The sequence below is a fragment of the Hyperolius riggenbachi genome, chromosome 10 (assembly GCF_040937935.1).
Source record: "Hyperolius riggenbachi isolate aHypRig1 chromosome 10, aHypRig1.pri, whole genome shotgun sequence".
Classification (NCBI taxonomy): Eukaryota; Metazoa; Chordata; class Amphibia; order Anura; family Hyperoliidae; genus Hyperolius; species Hyperolius riggenbachi.
In genome coordinates, this window is record NC_090655.1 from 116,445,137 (window position 1) to 116,458,308 (window position 13,172).

Consider the following 13,172-nt stretch of genomic DNA (forward strand, 5'->3'; position numbering starts at 1 on the left):
TTCAAACTGACACTTGTGTTTTTTAGACAGCATTTCTAATTCATACTGTGTGTCCCACTGCCAGCAGCAGCAGCAGCACATTCAGTGACTACACTGACTACTACCTGTGTGTGTGACACTTGTGTTGCTTAGACAGCATTGCTAATTCATAATGTGTGTGTCCCACTGCCAGCAGCCCACCAGCATTCAGCAGCACATTCAGTGACACCTGTGTGTGTGACAGGGAGCTGCACATTGTACTACCTACCCAGTACTGCATTTACCTACTACTAGTACCTGTTGTGTTTAGTTAACCCACCTCATCACTGCATACACCTACGCTTATGTTGAGTGAACCCACCTCGCTGCACATAGCTACCTTTTGTGTTGAGTGAACTTGCGTCACTGCATATAACTACCTTTTAAGTTGAGTGAACTCACCTCACTGCATATCTACCTTTTCTGTAGAGTGAACTCACCTCACTGCATATAACTACGTTTGTGTTGAGTGAACTCAGCTGACTGCATCTAACTACCTGTTGTGTTCAGTGAACTCACCTCACTGCATATATAACTACCTTTGGGTTGAGTGAACTCACCTCACTGCACATAGCTACCTGTTGTGTTCAGTGAACTCACCTCACTGCATATATAACTACCTTTGGGTTGAGTGAACTCACCTCACTGCATATCTACCTTTTCTGTTGAGTGAACTCACCTCACTGCATATAACTACGTTTGTGTTGAGTGAACTCAGCTGACTGCATCTAACTACCTGTTGTGTTCAGTGAACTCACCTCACTGCATATATAAGGGCTGGTTCAGACGGACGCTTGCGGAGCGTTTACCGCAAGCGTTCGGACCGTCGCGGTAAACGCTCCCATTCAAGTGAATGGGAGCGTTTACACCGAGCTTTTGCGCGCTTTTACCCGAACGCGGCGTTCGGGTCCCGATTTTCGCGAGCGTTCGGGCTGCCCCTGGAAGCAACATGTAGCTTCCAGGGAGCGGCCAACCGCGACGGCTAATGTTCCCCTACGGGAAAAAAAAAACCGCGACCGCATCACGATGCAACCGAAGGCTACTGAAAGCCTGACCGCGCAGCCGCCGCAACGCCCCCAGACGCGACGCTACGCAGACGTCCGTCTGAACCAGCCCTAACTACGTTTGTGTTGAGTGAACTCACCTCACTGCACATAGCTACCTTTTGTGTTCAGTAAACTCACCTCACTGCATATATAACTACCTTTGGGTTGAGTGAACTCACCTCACTGCATATAGCTACCTGTTGTATTCAGTGAACTCACCTCACTGCATATATAACTACCTTTGGTTTGAGTGAACTCACCTCACTGCATATCTACCTTTTCTGTAGAGTGAACTCACCTCACTGCATATAACTACGTTTGTGTTGAGTGAACTCAGCTGACTGCATCTAACTACCTGTTGTGTTCAGTGAACTCACCTCACTGCATATATAACTACCTTTGGGTTGAGTGAACTCACCTCACTGCACATAGCTACCTGTTGTGTTCAGTGAACTCACCTCACTGCATATATAACTACCTTTGGGTTGAGTGAACTCACCTCACTGCATATCTACCTTTTCTGTTGAGTGAACTCACCTCACTGCATATAACTACGTTTGTGTTGAGTGAACTCAGCTGACTGCATCTAACTACCTGTTGTGTTCAGTGAACTCACCTCACTGCATATATAAGGGCTGGTTCAGACGGACGCTTGCGGAGCGTTTACCGCAAGCGTTCGGACCGTCGCGGTAAACGCTCCCATTCAAGTGAATGGGAGCGTTTACACCGAGCTTTTGCGCGCTTTTACCCGAACGCGAGCGTTCGGGCTGCCCCTGGAAGCAACATGTAGCTTCCAGGGAGCGGCCAACCGCGACGGCTAATGTTCCCCTAAGGGAAAAAAAAAAACGCGACCGCATCACCTCACTGCACATAGCTACCTTTTTGTGTTCAGTGAACTCACCTCACTGCATATATAACTACCTTTGGGTTGAGTGAACTCACCTCACTGCATATATAACTACCTTTGGGTTGAGTGAACTCACCTCACTGCACATAGCTACCTTTTGTGTTCAGTGAACTCACCTCACTGCATATATAACTACCTTTGGGTTGAGTGAACTCACCTCACTGCATATCTACGTTTTCTGTTGAGTGAACTCACCTCACTGCATATACCTAGCTTACCCCCGAGATGGACAAAATGGACAAACCAGGTAGAGGAAGAGGTAGAGGAAGACCCAGAGGAAGGCCACCTGGCACTGGCAGGTCTGTGCGAGGTGGTGTTGCTGTGATTTCGTGCGGACCTGGACCAAAGTACAGTGCTCAGAAGAAGGCACGTGCCATCACTTCCCAAAATTGTGAGGACGTGCTTGAGTATTTAACACAGAAGACCTCATCTCCTGCAGCCAGTGCTACCAGCGCTAGTACAAGCACCACATCCGCTGCATTTGACACTTCGCAGGAGTTATTTGGTGGTGGTGGTGGTGGTGGTGAAATCACTGATTCACAGCCACTACTGCAACAACAAGAAGAAGGCGCAGGTACACCACCTCATACGTCTGAGTTAGGTGGCGATAGTATGGACGTAATGTGTGAGGAGGGGCATGATGAACCACCTGAAGTTGTGGAGTTGTCTGAGGAAAGCGAAGCTGGGCAGGAGGATTATGATGATGATTATACGGATGCCACGTATGTTCCCAATAGAGGAGATGACCAGGGGGACAGTTCAGAGGGGGAGCCAGAGAGGAGTAGGAGGAGACGACTCCATGATAGAAGCAGAGGGAGCTCGTCCTCAGAAACAGCTGGGGGCAGTGTCCGGCGCCATGTATCGCCAGCTATGGCCAGCCAGCCAACATGCCCTTCAACGTCAGCTGCTGATGCCACCGTAGCGCCATCACCCCAGGGGGGCTCAGCGATTTGGAAATTTTTTAACGTGTGTGTCTCAGATCGGAGCAAAGCCATCTGTTGTCTCTGCCAGCAAAAATTGAGCCGTGGAAAGGCCAACTCTCACGTAGGGACAAGTGCCTTACGAAGGCACCTGGAGAGAAGGCACAAACAGCTATGGGAAGAACACCTGAGGAAAAGCAGCACCCCTCAAAAGACAAGCCACCCTCCTTCTCCTCTTCCTCCTTCAGGTGCATCGTCTTCATCCGCTTTCTCCCTTGAACCTTCACAGCCACCCTCCTTCACACCGCCTCTGCCCTTGAGCGGTTCCTGCTCCTCTGCCAACAGCAGTAGCCAGGTGTCCGTGAAGGAAGTCTTTGAGCGGAAGAAGCCAATTTCGGCCAGTCACCCTCTTGCCCGGCGTCTGACAGCTGGTGCGGCGGAACTATTAGCTCGCCAGCTATTATCATACAAGCTGGTGGAGTCAGAGGCTTTCCGTAAATTTGTGGCCATTGGGACACCGCAGTGGAAGATACCAGGCCGCACTTATTTTTCACGAAAGGCCATACCCAAACTGTAGCGTGCAGTTTAGAGGCAAGTGGTGTCATCTATTGCGAAGAGCGTTGGGTCAAGGGTCCACCTGACCACGGATGCCTGGTCTGCCAAGCACGGGCAGGGCCGCTACATTACGTACACAGCCCATTGGGTCAACCTGGTGACCGATGGAAGCAAGCAGGGAGTACGTGGCTGTTCAGCGGACCGACTTGTCACACCTCCACGGCTTGCAGGCAGGCCTCCTGCCACCTCCTCTCCTTCTCCTCCAGCTACATCCTCTTCGCTGGCAACCTCCTCCTCCTCAGCTGAGTGTCAGTTGAACTCTAGCGGTGCTGCCATCTCCTCTTCCTCTCCTGCTACACAGCCCCATCTCCCCAGAGCCTACGCTGCATGTCAGGTACGACGGTGTCACGCAATTTTAGACATGTCTTGCCTAGTGTTGGGCGAACACCTAGATGTTCGGGTTCGCGAACGTTCGCCGAACATCGCCGCGATGTTCGGGTGTTCGCGCCGAACTCCGAACATAATGGAAGTCAATGGGGACCCGAACTTTCGTGCTTTGTAAAGCTTCCTTACATGCTACATACCCCAAATTAGCAGGGTATGTGCACCTTGGGAGTGGGTACAAGAGGAAAAAAAATATTTGAAAAAGAGCTTATAGTTTTTGAGAAAATTGATTGTAAAGTTTCAAAGGAAAAACTGTCTTTTAAATGTGGAAAATGTCATGTTTCTTTGCACAGGTAACATGCTTTTTGTCGCCATGCAGTCATAAATGTAATACAGAGAAGAGGTTCCAGGAAAAGGGACCGGTAACGGTAACCCAGCAGCAGCAGCACACGTGATGGAACAGGAGCAGGCGCAGGAGGAGAAGGCCATGCTTTTTGAGACACAACAACCCAGGCCTTGCATGAGGACAAGAAGCGTGCGGATAGCATGCTTTTTACCGCCATGCAGTCATAAATGTAATAAAGATAAGAGGTTCAATAAACAGGGACCGGGCGTCAACGCTAACCCAGCAGCAGCAGACGTGATGGAACAGGAGGAGGCGCAGGAGGAGAAGGCCACGCTTTCAGGTGCAACTCAGGCCTTGCATGAGGACAAAAAAATGTGTGCGCAAAGCAATGCAATGAGTAGTTTTCAGGACACAATGGGCTATTCGGAGGAGCTATTCCCACCCCCACAATCTTCTACCTGTGAAAGGTCAATGGAACAGCCACAAATGTTGTGCCCGGATTCACAACCTTTTTCTGTGGAAAATGCACCTCGCACTGAAATGCAAGGCGAGGCCGAGGATGAACATGACGTCAACAACTCAACATGACGCAAAATGGGGGCGGAACAGAAAGCTGCTTTCAATGTTTTGAAGGCCTTAATTGCCTCCGGTGGCCAGTTAGATGCATCATTCATCACACCCAAATCCCAGAGCAATGTGTGCAGGAATTTGAATCTCAGGAGGTGTACCGAGATCATCTGGACAAGTGACCAAGTGACAAGTGACAAAGTGACCAGTGACAAAGTGACAAAGTGACAAAATGACAAAGTGACAAAATGACAAAGTGACAAGTGACAAAGTGACAAGTGACAAAATGACAAAGTGACAAGTGACAAAGTGAGAAGTGACAAGTGACAAAGTGACAAGTGACAAAATGACAAAGTGACAAGTGACAAAGTGAGAAGTGACAAGTGACAAAGTGACAAGTGACAAAATGACAAAGTGACAAGTGACAAAGTGACCAGTGACAAAGTGACAACTGACAAAGTGACAAAATGACAAAGTGACAAAGTGACCAGTGACAAAGTGACAACTGAGAGGTTGTTCTGGGGAGCTCCACTGCACTCAGTCGCATATGAGGAGAGGTCTCGTCGGGACTGCTGATCCTCCTCAGCTTGCTCAAAGCCTTGAGGGTTCCTGAAGATCCTCTGCTTGGAGTTCGCCGGGGTTCAGCTTGGTGTCGGGGTCGGCGGCGTCCTCCTCACTCCAACGTGGCAGATCTTCTGTTGAAGGAAAAAAAAAAAAACATTGTTAAAAGTCCAGTACCGCTTCTGAAGGACTCACCAAGAGATGCAGGAGCGCTTCAATCTAGCGCACCATCGCTCGCTGGGTGATGTCCCTGCCTACGCGCTGGAATTCTACGCTGCACATGCTAGCACGCTTTTGCGCAGTGCCGAGGCGCATTCCAGCAGCTAGTAGCTACCAAGCTTCTGTGGATCTGATTGGGCCACCATGTTGGATCTCTGCCAAGTCCTCCAAAATTTTGAGCAATCCACGTTGCGTGACTGAGCAGTGACAACTCTACAGTCAGCATTACAATACCACTGCTGTGTTTACTGAAGAAATCAATGTTGAAGATGGAAACCGCTGGCATGATGCAAGTGGGGGATTCTGAAGATGAAAACGATCAGCGTGATGATACCAACATCAGGCAACCTGCCTCAGGAAACGCTGGTCCCAGCTATGACAAAGAACAGGACGAGGAACAGCTGGAGTTGGAGCAGGAATTGGATGCCCCCACTGCCGAGGGACAGAGCGGTGCACGTTGGACTTCCACAATTTAGCGGGAAAGGACAGCAGAAGAGGAAAAAAGTGATGCTGGTGACGAATATGGTGCATCACAACAATCACAACGCTTACAAGAACATGAAGATAGAGGAGTCTGGCAGGACTCTCTGGCACACATGGCTCAATTCATGCTAGACTGCATTGAACGCGGCCCGCGCATTATTCACTATTCATTATTATTCATTATTCTGGAATCTGGACAACACCAATTACTGGGTTTATACCCAGTTTATACAAACACAATGTTAAAAAACTGATTGAAGAAAGTGTCAGACAGGTCAAAAATGGAACAATTCCAGCAGGCCCTTGAGGATGGAGACTTTAGAGAGGAGATTGACATCCTCCTCCTTCTCTAGCCAGTTGTACGCCGACAGACTGACTTCAGCAAACCCAGGAGGACCAGGAGGGCAGCAAAGAACACAAGCTGCTGCTAGTGCCCAAAAGGGAATGGTATTGGCAGTGTCCTTGGAGTGGGAACATTTTCTGACACCCATGCAGCAGCCCACAGAACAGCAATCGGGCAGTTCCACGTCCTCCAACACCAATCGCCTAGAGAAGATGGTCAAGGTCCAGGACTACATGTCAGATGGCGTAGCTGTGTTGAACAATCCATCTGCAGACAGACGGTGAGTGTGACAGGCAGCACAGAAGGACCATGGCAACTCACTCATAGTACCACAGTTTGATAGTGCTGCCCAAAAAATTATATGGATCCGTGGACCCGGGCACTGCGGGCAGTACTGGGAAGTGGGAACGCAGATTTTAGTACCTAAACACACGATACAACATGTTTTCCGGGGTCGGACTCTGAGGCACATACAGATGGTCCCGATCATCATCCTCATCATACAACTCTTCTCCTGAGTCTGACCCACCCACCACCCCTGCCAACATCCCCAGACACAGACCCCTCATCGTCCTCAACATTAACTTGGGATGCTGGCCTGAGCCCGACCTCCTCCTCCACATCAGGCCCCATCATCTCCTCAATGGCAGCCCTCATTAATCGTTCTGGCGACGGACCGATGGACACAACATTCTCCTCCGGAGAGGGCTGCTGCTGACCACTGGCTGCTGGGGTGGATGTTATAGCTTGCGTGGGGCGTTGGCTGTTGCTGTTGTTTTGAGTGCTGCTCACAGCGGAGGTCTCTGAGGAACTCATGGTGAGCTCATATAGTGTTTGGCGGTGAGTGGAGTATTACTGATCCCAGCAATATACACACTGACTGGCAGAGTATGCAATGCTATATAGTCTGGCTGAGCGGTGTACACAGAGTGGCAGTACACACAATGCTATATAGTCTGGCTGAGCCGTGTACACAGAGTGGCAGTACACACAATGCTATATAGTCTGGCTGAGCGGTGTACACAGAGTGGCAGTACACACAATGCTATATAGTCTGGCTGAGCCGTGTACACAGAGTGTCAGTAAACAATGCTATATATAGCGTGGCTGAGCGAGGTACACAGTGGCAGTACACACAATGCTATATAGTCTGGCTGAGCGGTGTACACAGAGTGGAAGTACACACAATGCTATATAGTCTGGCTGAGCCGTGTACACAGAGTGTCAGTAAACAATGCTATATATAGCGTGTCTGAGCGAGGTACACAGTGGCAGTACACACAATGCTATATAGTCAGGCTGAGCCGTGTACACAGAGTGTCAGTAAACAATGGTATATAGTCTGGCTGAGCGGTGTACACAGAGTGTCAGTAAACAATGGTATATAGTCTGGCTGAGCGGTGTACACAGAGTGGCAGTAAACACAATGCTATATATAGCGTGGCTGAGCGAGGTGCACAGTGGCAGTACACACAATGCTATATAGTCAGGCTAAGCCGTGTACACAGAGTGTCAGAAAACACAATGCTATATATAGCATGGCTGAGCGAGGTGCACAGTGGCAGTACACACAATGCTATATAGTCTGGCTGAGCCGTGTACACAGAGTGGCAGTAAACACAATGCTATATATAGCGTGGCTGAGCGAGGTACACAGTGGCAGTACACACAATGCTATATAGTCAGGCTGAGCCGTGTACACAGAGTGTCAGTAAACAATGGTATATAGTCTGGCTGAGCGGTGTACACAGAGTGTCAGTAAACAATGGTATATAGTCTGGCTGAGCGGTGTACACAGAGTGGCAGTAAACACAATGCTATATATAGCGTGGCTGAGCGAGGTGCACAGTGGCAGTACACACAATGCTATATAGTCAGGCTAAGCCGTGTACACAGAGTGTCAGAAAACACAATGCTATATATAGCGTGGCTGAGCGAGGTGCACAGTGGCAGTACACACAATGCTATATAGTCTGGCTGAGCCGTGTACACAGAGTGGCAGTAAACACAATGCTATATATAGCGTGGCTGAGCGAGGTACACAGTGGCAGTACACACAATGCTATATAGTCAGGCTAAGCCGTGTACACAGAGTGTCAGAAAACACAATGCTATATATAGCGTGGCTGAGCGAGGTGCACAGTGGCAGTACACACAATGCTATATAGCCAGGCTAAGCCGTGTACACAGAGTGTCAGAAAACACAATGCTATATATAGCGTGGCTGAGCGAGGTACACAGTGGCAGTAAACAATGCTATATATAGTGTGGCTGAGCGAGCGGTGTACTACTGTTCCCAGCAGCGACACACAATGACTGGGGGGGACCCTGGCTAGCGTGGCTGGAGAGCGAACTACCCTGCCTGCCTACCCAAAGCTAAACCCACAGACAAATGGAGGAGATATGACGTGGTTCGGGTATTTATTTACCCGAACCACGTGACCGTTCGGCCAATCAGAGCGCGTTCGGGCCCGAACCACGTGACCCGTTCGGCCAATCACAGCGCTAGCCGAACGTTCGGGGAACGTTCGGCCATGCGCTCTTAGTTCGGCCATGTGGCCGAACGGTTTGGCCGAGCACCGTCAGGTGTTCGGCCGAACTCGAACATCACCCGAACAGGGTGATGTTCTGCAGAACCCGAACAGTGGCGAACACTGTTCGCCCAACACTAGTCTTGCCTCAAAGCGGAGAGTCACACTGGAGTAGCTCTCCTGGCTGCTCTTAACAAACAGGTGGAGCAATGGCTGACCCCGCACCAGCTGGAGATCGACAACGTGGTGTGTGACAATGGCAGCAATCTCCTTTCCGCTTTGAATTTGGGAAAGCTGACACATGTACCCTGCATGGCACATGATTTGTCTCAAAGTACCCAGGCTTAGAGGACGTCCTGAAGCAGACCAGGAAGTTGTGTGGGCATTTCAGGCGGTCTTATATGGCCATGGCATGCTTTGCGGACATTCAGCGGAAAAAAAACTTGCCGGTGAGACGCTTGATATGCGATAGCCCGACTCGCTGGAATTCCACCCTGCTCATGTTTTCTCACCTGCTAGACCAGGAGAAAGCCGTCACCCAGTACCTGTACAACTACAGTAGAAGGACACAATCTGGGAAGATGGGGATGTTGTGGCCCAACAGCTGGACACTGATGCATGCAGGACCATGCGGCCGTTTGAGGAGATGACCAACCTGGTGAGTCACGCTGAAGGCACCATCAGCGACTTGATCCCCTACGCTTACTTCCTGGAGCGTGCCGTGCGTAGAGTGGTGAAGTCCTGGAGTCGTGTGGGGAAGGAGAGGAGTCAGACTCGGATGATTATGAGGAAGGTGTTTCTGTGGAGGAGGAAGAGGCGGCAGCGGCAGAAGAACAACCGCAGCAGCCGTCACAGGGGGCTTCTACTGCTCCACGTTCCCGTGGTATTGTTCGTGACTGGGGGGAGGAAGAGGAGTTGCGTGACATCACTGTGGAAGAGCAAGAGGAGATGGAGAGTACGTCTGGAACTGACTTTGAGCAGATGGCCATGTTGTCCAGCCTGTTGAGGGACCCCCGTATCAAAAAACTCAAGGCGAATGACCTGTACTGGGTGGCCACGCTACTAGACCCTCGGTACAGGCACAAAGTGGCAGACCTGTTAGCAACTCAACACAAGGCGGAAAGGATGCAGCACTTGCAGAACAAGCTGTCAATGATGCTTTACAATGCATTTAAGGGTGATGTGACAGTACAATGCAATAAAGGTACCACTGGCAGTATTCCTCCTCCTCCTCACCAGTCCACGCAGGCAAGGACAGGACGCTCCAGCGATCTCAGAGTGATTTCGGACATGCGGAAAATCTTTAGTCCAACGCCTCGCAGTAGCCCTTCGGGATCCACCCTCCACCAACGCCTGGACCGGCAGGTAGCCGACTACCTGGCCTTAAGTGTGGATGTACACACTGCGACTGCGAGCAGCGACGATGAACCCTTGCTCTACTGGTTGCGCATGCTTGACCTGTGGCCAGAGCTGTCCCAATTTGCCATACAACTTCTCTCTTGCCCTGTCGCAAGCGTCCTGTCAGAAAGGACCTTCAGTGCAGCTGGAGGCATTGTCACTGAGAAGAGAAGTCGCCTAAGTCATGACAGTGTTCAGTACCTGACCTTTATCAAAATGAACGAGGCATGGATCCCTGAGGGCTATTGCACGACCGAAGACTAAGTCAGTCCCCACACACAGCATCTCTGCCTGCAGGCCGCTTGACTGCCTTTTCCGCCACCACCACCAGGGTCCAGGACTCTAGGCGGATTCCACAATTTTTAAGGCCGCTGCTAGCAGCGGCCGCTATACTAATTTTTCTGGGGCGTGCACATGCCTGCCTAATTTTTCTGGCTGAACTGCAGGCGGCTGCAACAAAAAAACAAAAGGCATGTACATGTGCCCATCCCCCTTCGTGATCATTACCTTGCCGCGGTGAAGGGGCTTGCGTATCACAATGACACAATGACCGCCGGCTATATAAGTGTCCCGGGTGGGGGTGGCACACCAAAGATAATAAGGTCGTTGTTTCATTGTGGTCAGACTAAATTTGATCGGCTGGACAGTCACTGTTCTGTCATTCAGCTACATCAGCCGGGCGACCATATGGGCTGAAAAGCCACCATCACCTGCACTCTCGTCATGGTGCGCACCAGTCCAGCACGCCCGTCACTACACAAACGGCTGTTTGCAATCACTGCATACCTTTCACTGCATCTGTGACTCCACATTATACCTGGCAGTCAGTGCATAACTTACACTTGAATGGATACAGTTTTAAACATCTACATTTTAAAACAATTTAAAAATACAACCATCTACATTTTAAAACAATTTAAAAATACAACCATATACATTTTCAAACAATTTAAAAATACAACCATCTACAGTTTCAAACAATTGGAAAAAAAAGGCAAAAAATTTGCCCTGCGTAAAACATTCTTGGCAAATGCTTTCGACTTGGTTTGTCTTCCGCTGGGTCAAGAGTCCATCTGATCACAGATGCCTGGTCTGCAAAGCATGGTCAGGGCAGCTACAGCATGGGTCTCAGCAGGCTCCCACTTCGGGATGGAATCCGACCTTCATTCCCCGCCCATTACCCGTGGTGACAATGTCAGACTTGCCCGCCTCCATATGATTCTCGTGAAAGGAATGTGGTGTCATCTTTGCCCGCCATAACTGGTTCTCGTTAAAGGATTTAAAGTACATTCATTTCAAATACAGCAAGCCCTCGATAGTCCTCCTGTATTGTTATTTTTGGTCACTACCTCAGGGCGGGCGTGCATGCCTGCCTGCTGCCCTCCTTGCCTGTGTAGTGGTAGCCGTTGCTCAGGCGCCACACCTGATTCCATCCCTCATTCCCCGGCCATTACCCGGGGTCACAAATGGCAGACTTGCCCGCCTCCATATGATTCTCGTGAAAGGAATGTGGTGTCATCTTTGCCCGCCATAACTGGTTCTCTTTAAAGGATTTAAAGTACATTCATTTCAAATACCTCAAGCCCTCGATAGTCCTCCTGTATTGTTATTTTTGGTCACTACCTCGGGGCGGGCGTGCATGCCTGACTGCTGCCCTCCTTGGATGTGTAGTGGTAGCCGTTGCTCAGGCTCCACACCGGATTCCATCCCTCATTCCCCGGCCATTACCCGGGGTCACAATGCCAGACTTGCCCGCCTCCATAGGATTCTCATTGTAGCGGTACTTAACAAGTACCGCTACAAGTAGAAAATGTCATTCAAAAACAAAAAGTAAGCATTTTAACAATGCCATGGAAAGTTGAGAACGCAGTCACACATTACCTGACATCACTGAGTGAGGAAGAGCAATCTCGCCATGTTGCGCAGTAGTCCAGCATGGCCGACACTACACAAACAGCTGGTAACTTGCGGTGCGTTACACAGTTAGTTTGGTGAATCAGTGTGAAGCAGTACTCTAATTACACTACCTGATTGATGTATACACATGCAAGATGTTTGAAAGCACGTTAGGCCTGCATTTTAGCATTCAATGTGATTTCTGCCCTTAAAACGCTGCTTTGCTTCACATCCAGATTTTTCCCCGGGACTTTTGGCGTGTATCCCACTCCGCCATGCCCCCCTGCAGGTGTTAGACCCCTTGAAACATCTTTTCCATCACTTTTGGGGCCAGCATAATTTTTTCTGTTTTTGAAAGTTCGCCTCCCCATTGAAGTCTATTGCGGTTCGCGAACGTTTCCGCGAACCGAACCTTCCGCGGAAGTTCGCGAACCTAAAATCGGAGGTTCGGCCCATCACTAACACACACACACACTCACATAAAAATATACAGGGTTATTATCATTATGCACCAAGGGTCTTTCAAAAAAGCACTGCTAAAGAACTATGATGACATAAGAACCAGGTCAGAAGATGTCTCTCGCAGTTAGATCTTTACTGCTAGTTTAGAAAGTATTGGGGGAAATTATTTAAAAGAGGAGGAAACTGAGGAGATGGCCATGAAAGAGAAATGCACAAAAATAAAGAAGGCATAATATCAAAGTCTTTATTTCTTTCAAATAAAGGGCAGATGTATTAGTGCCTCTAGTTCATCATTTTCTATTCCAGTTAAGTGGTTTGGTAAGGACAAAAACGAATAGCATGAGTGGAAATGAAAATACTTTTAATTGGATGTCCAGGCTTTTCTCCAGTAACTGGAAAACTGGTAGGCCTGGAACCCACTGAAATCAGCAAACACGAAACGCTACCGCTAGCGTTTTGTCTGATCGGTTTGCAAGCGGATTCATGCGCGTTTTCGGTCGCGTTTTGCAACATTGTATTTGTTTGCTCAGCGGTTG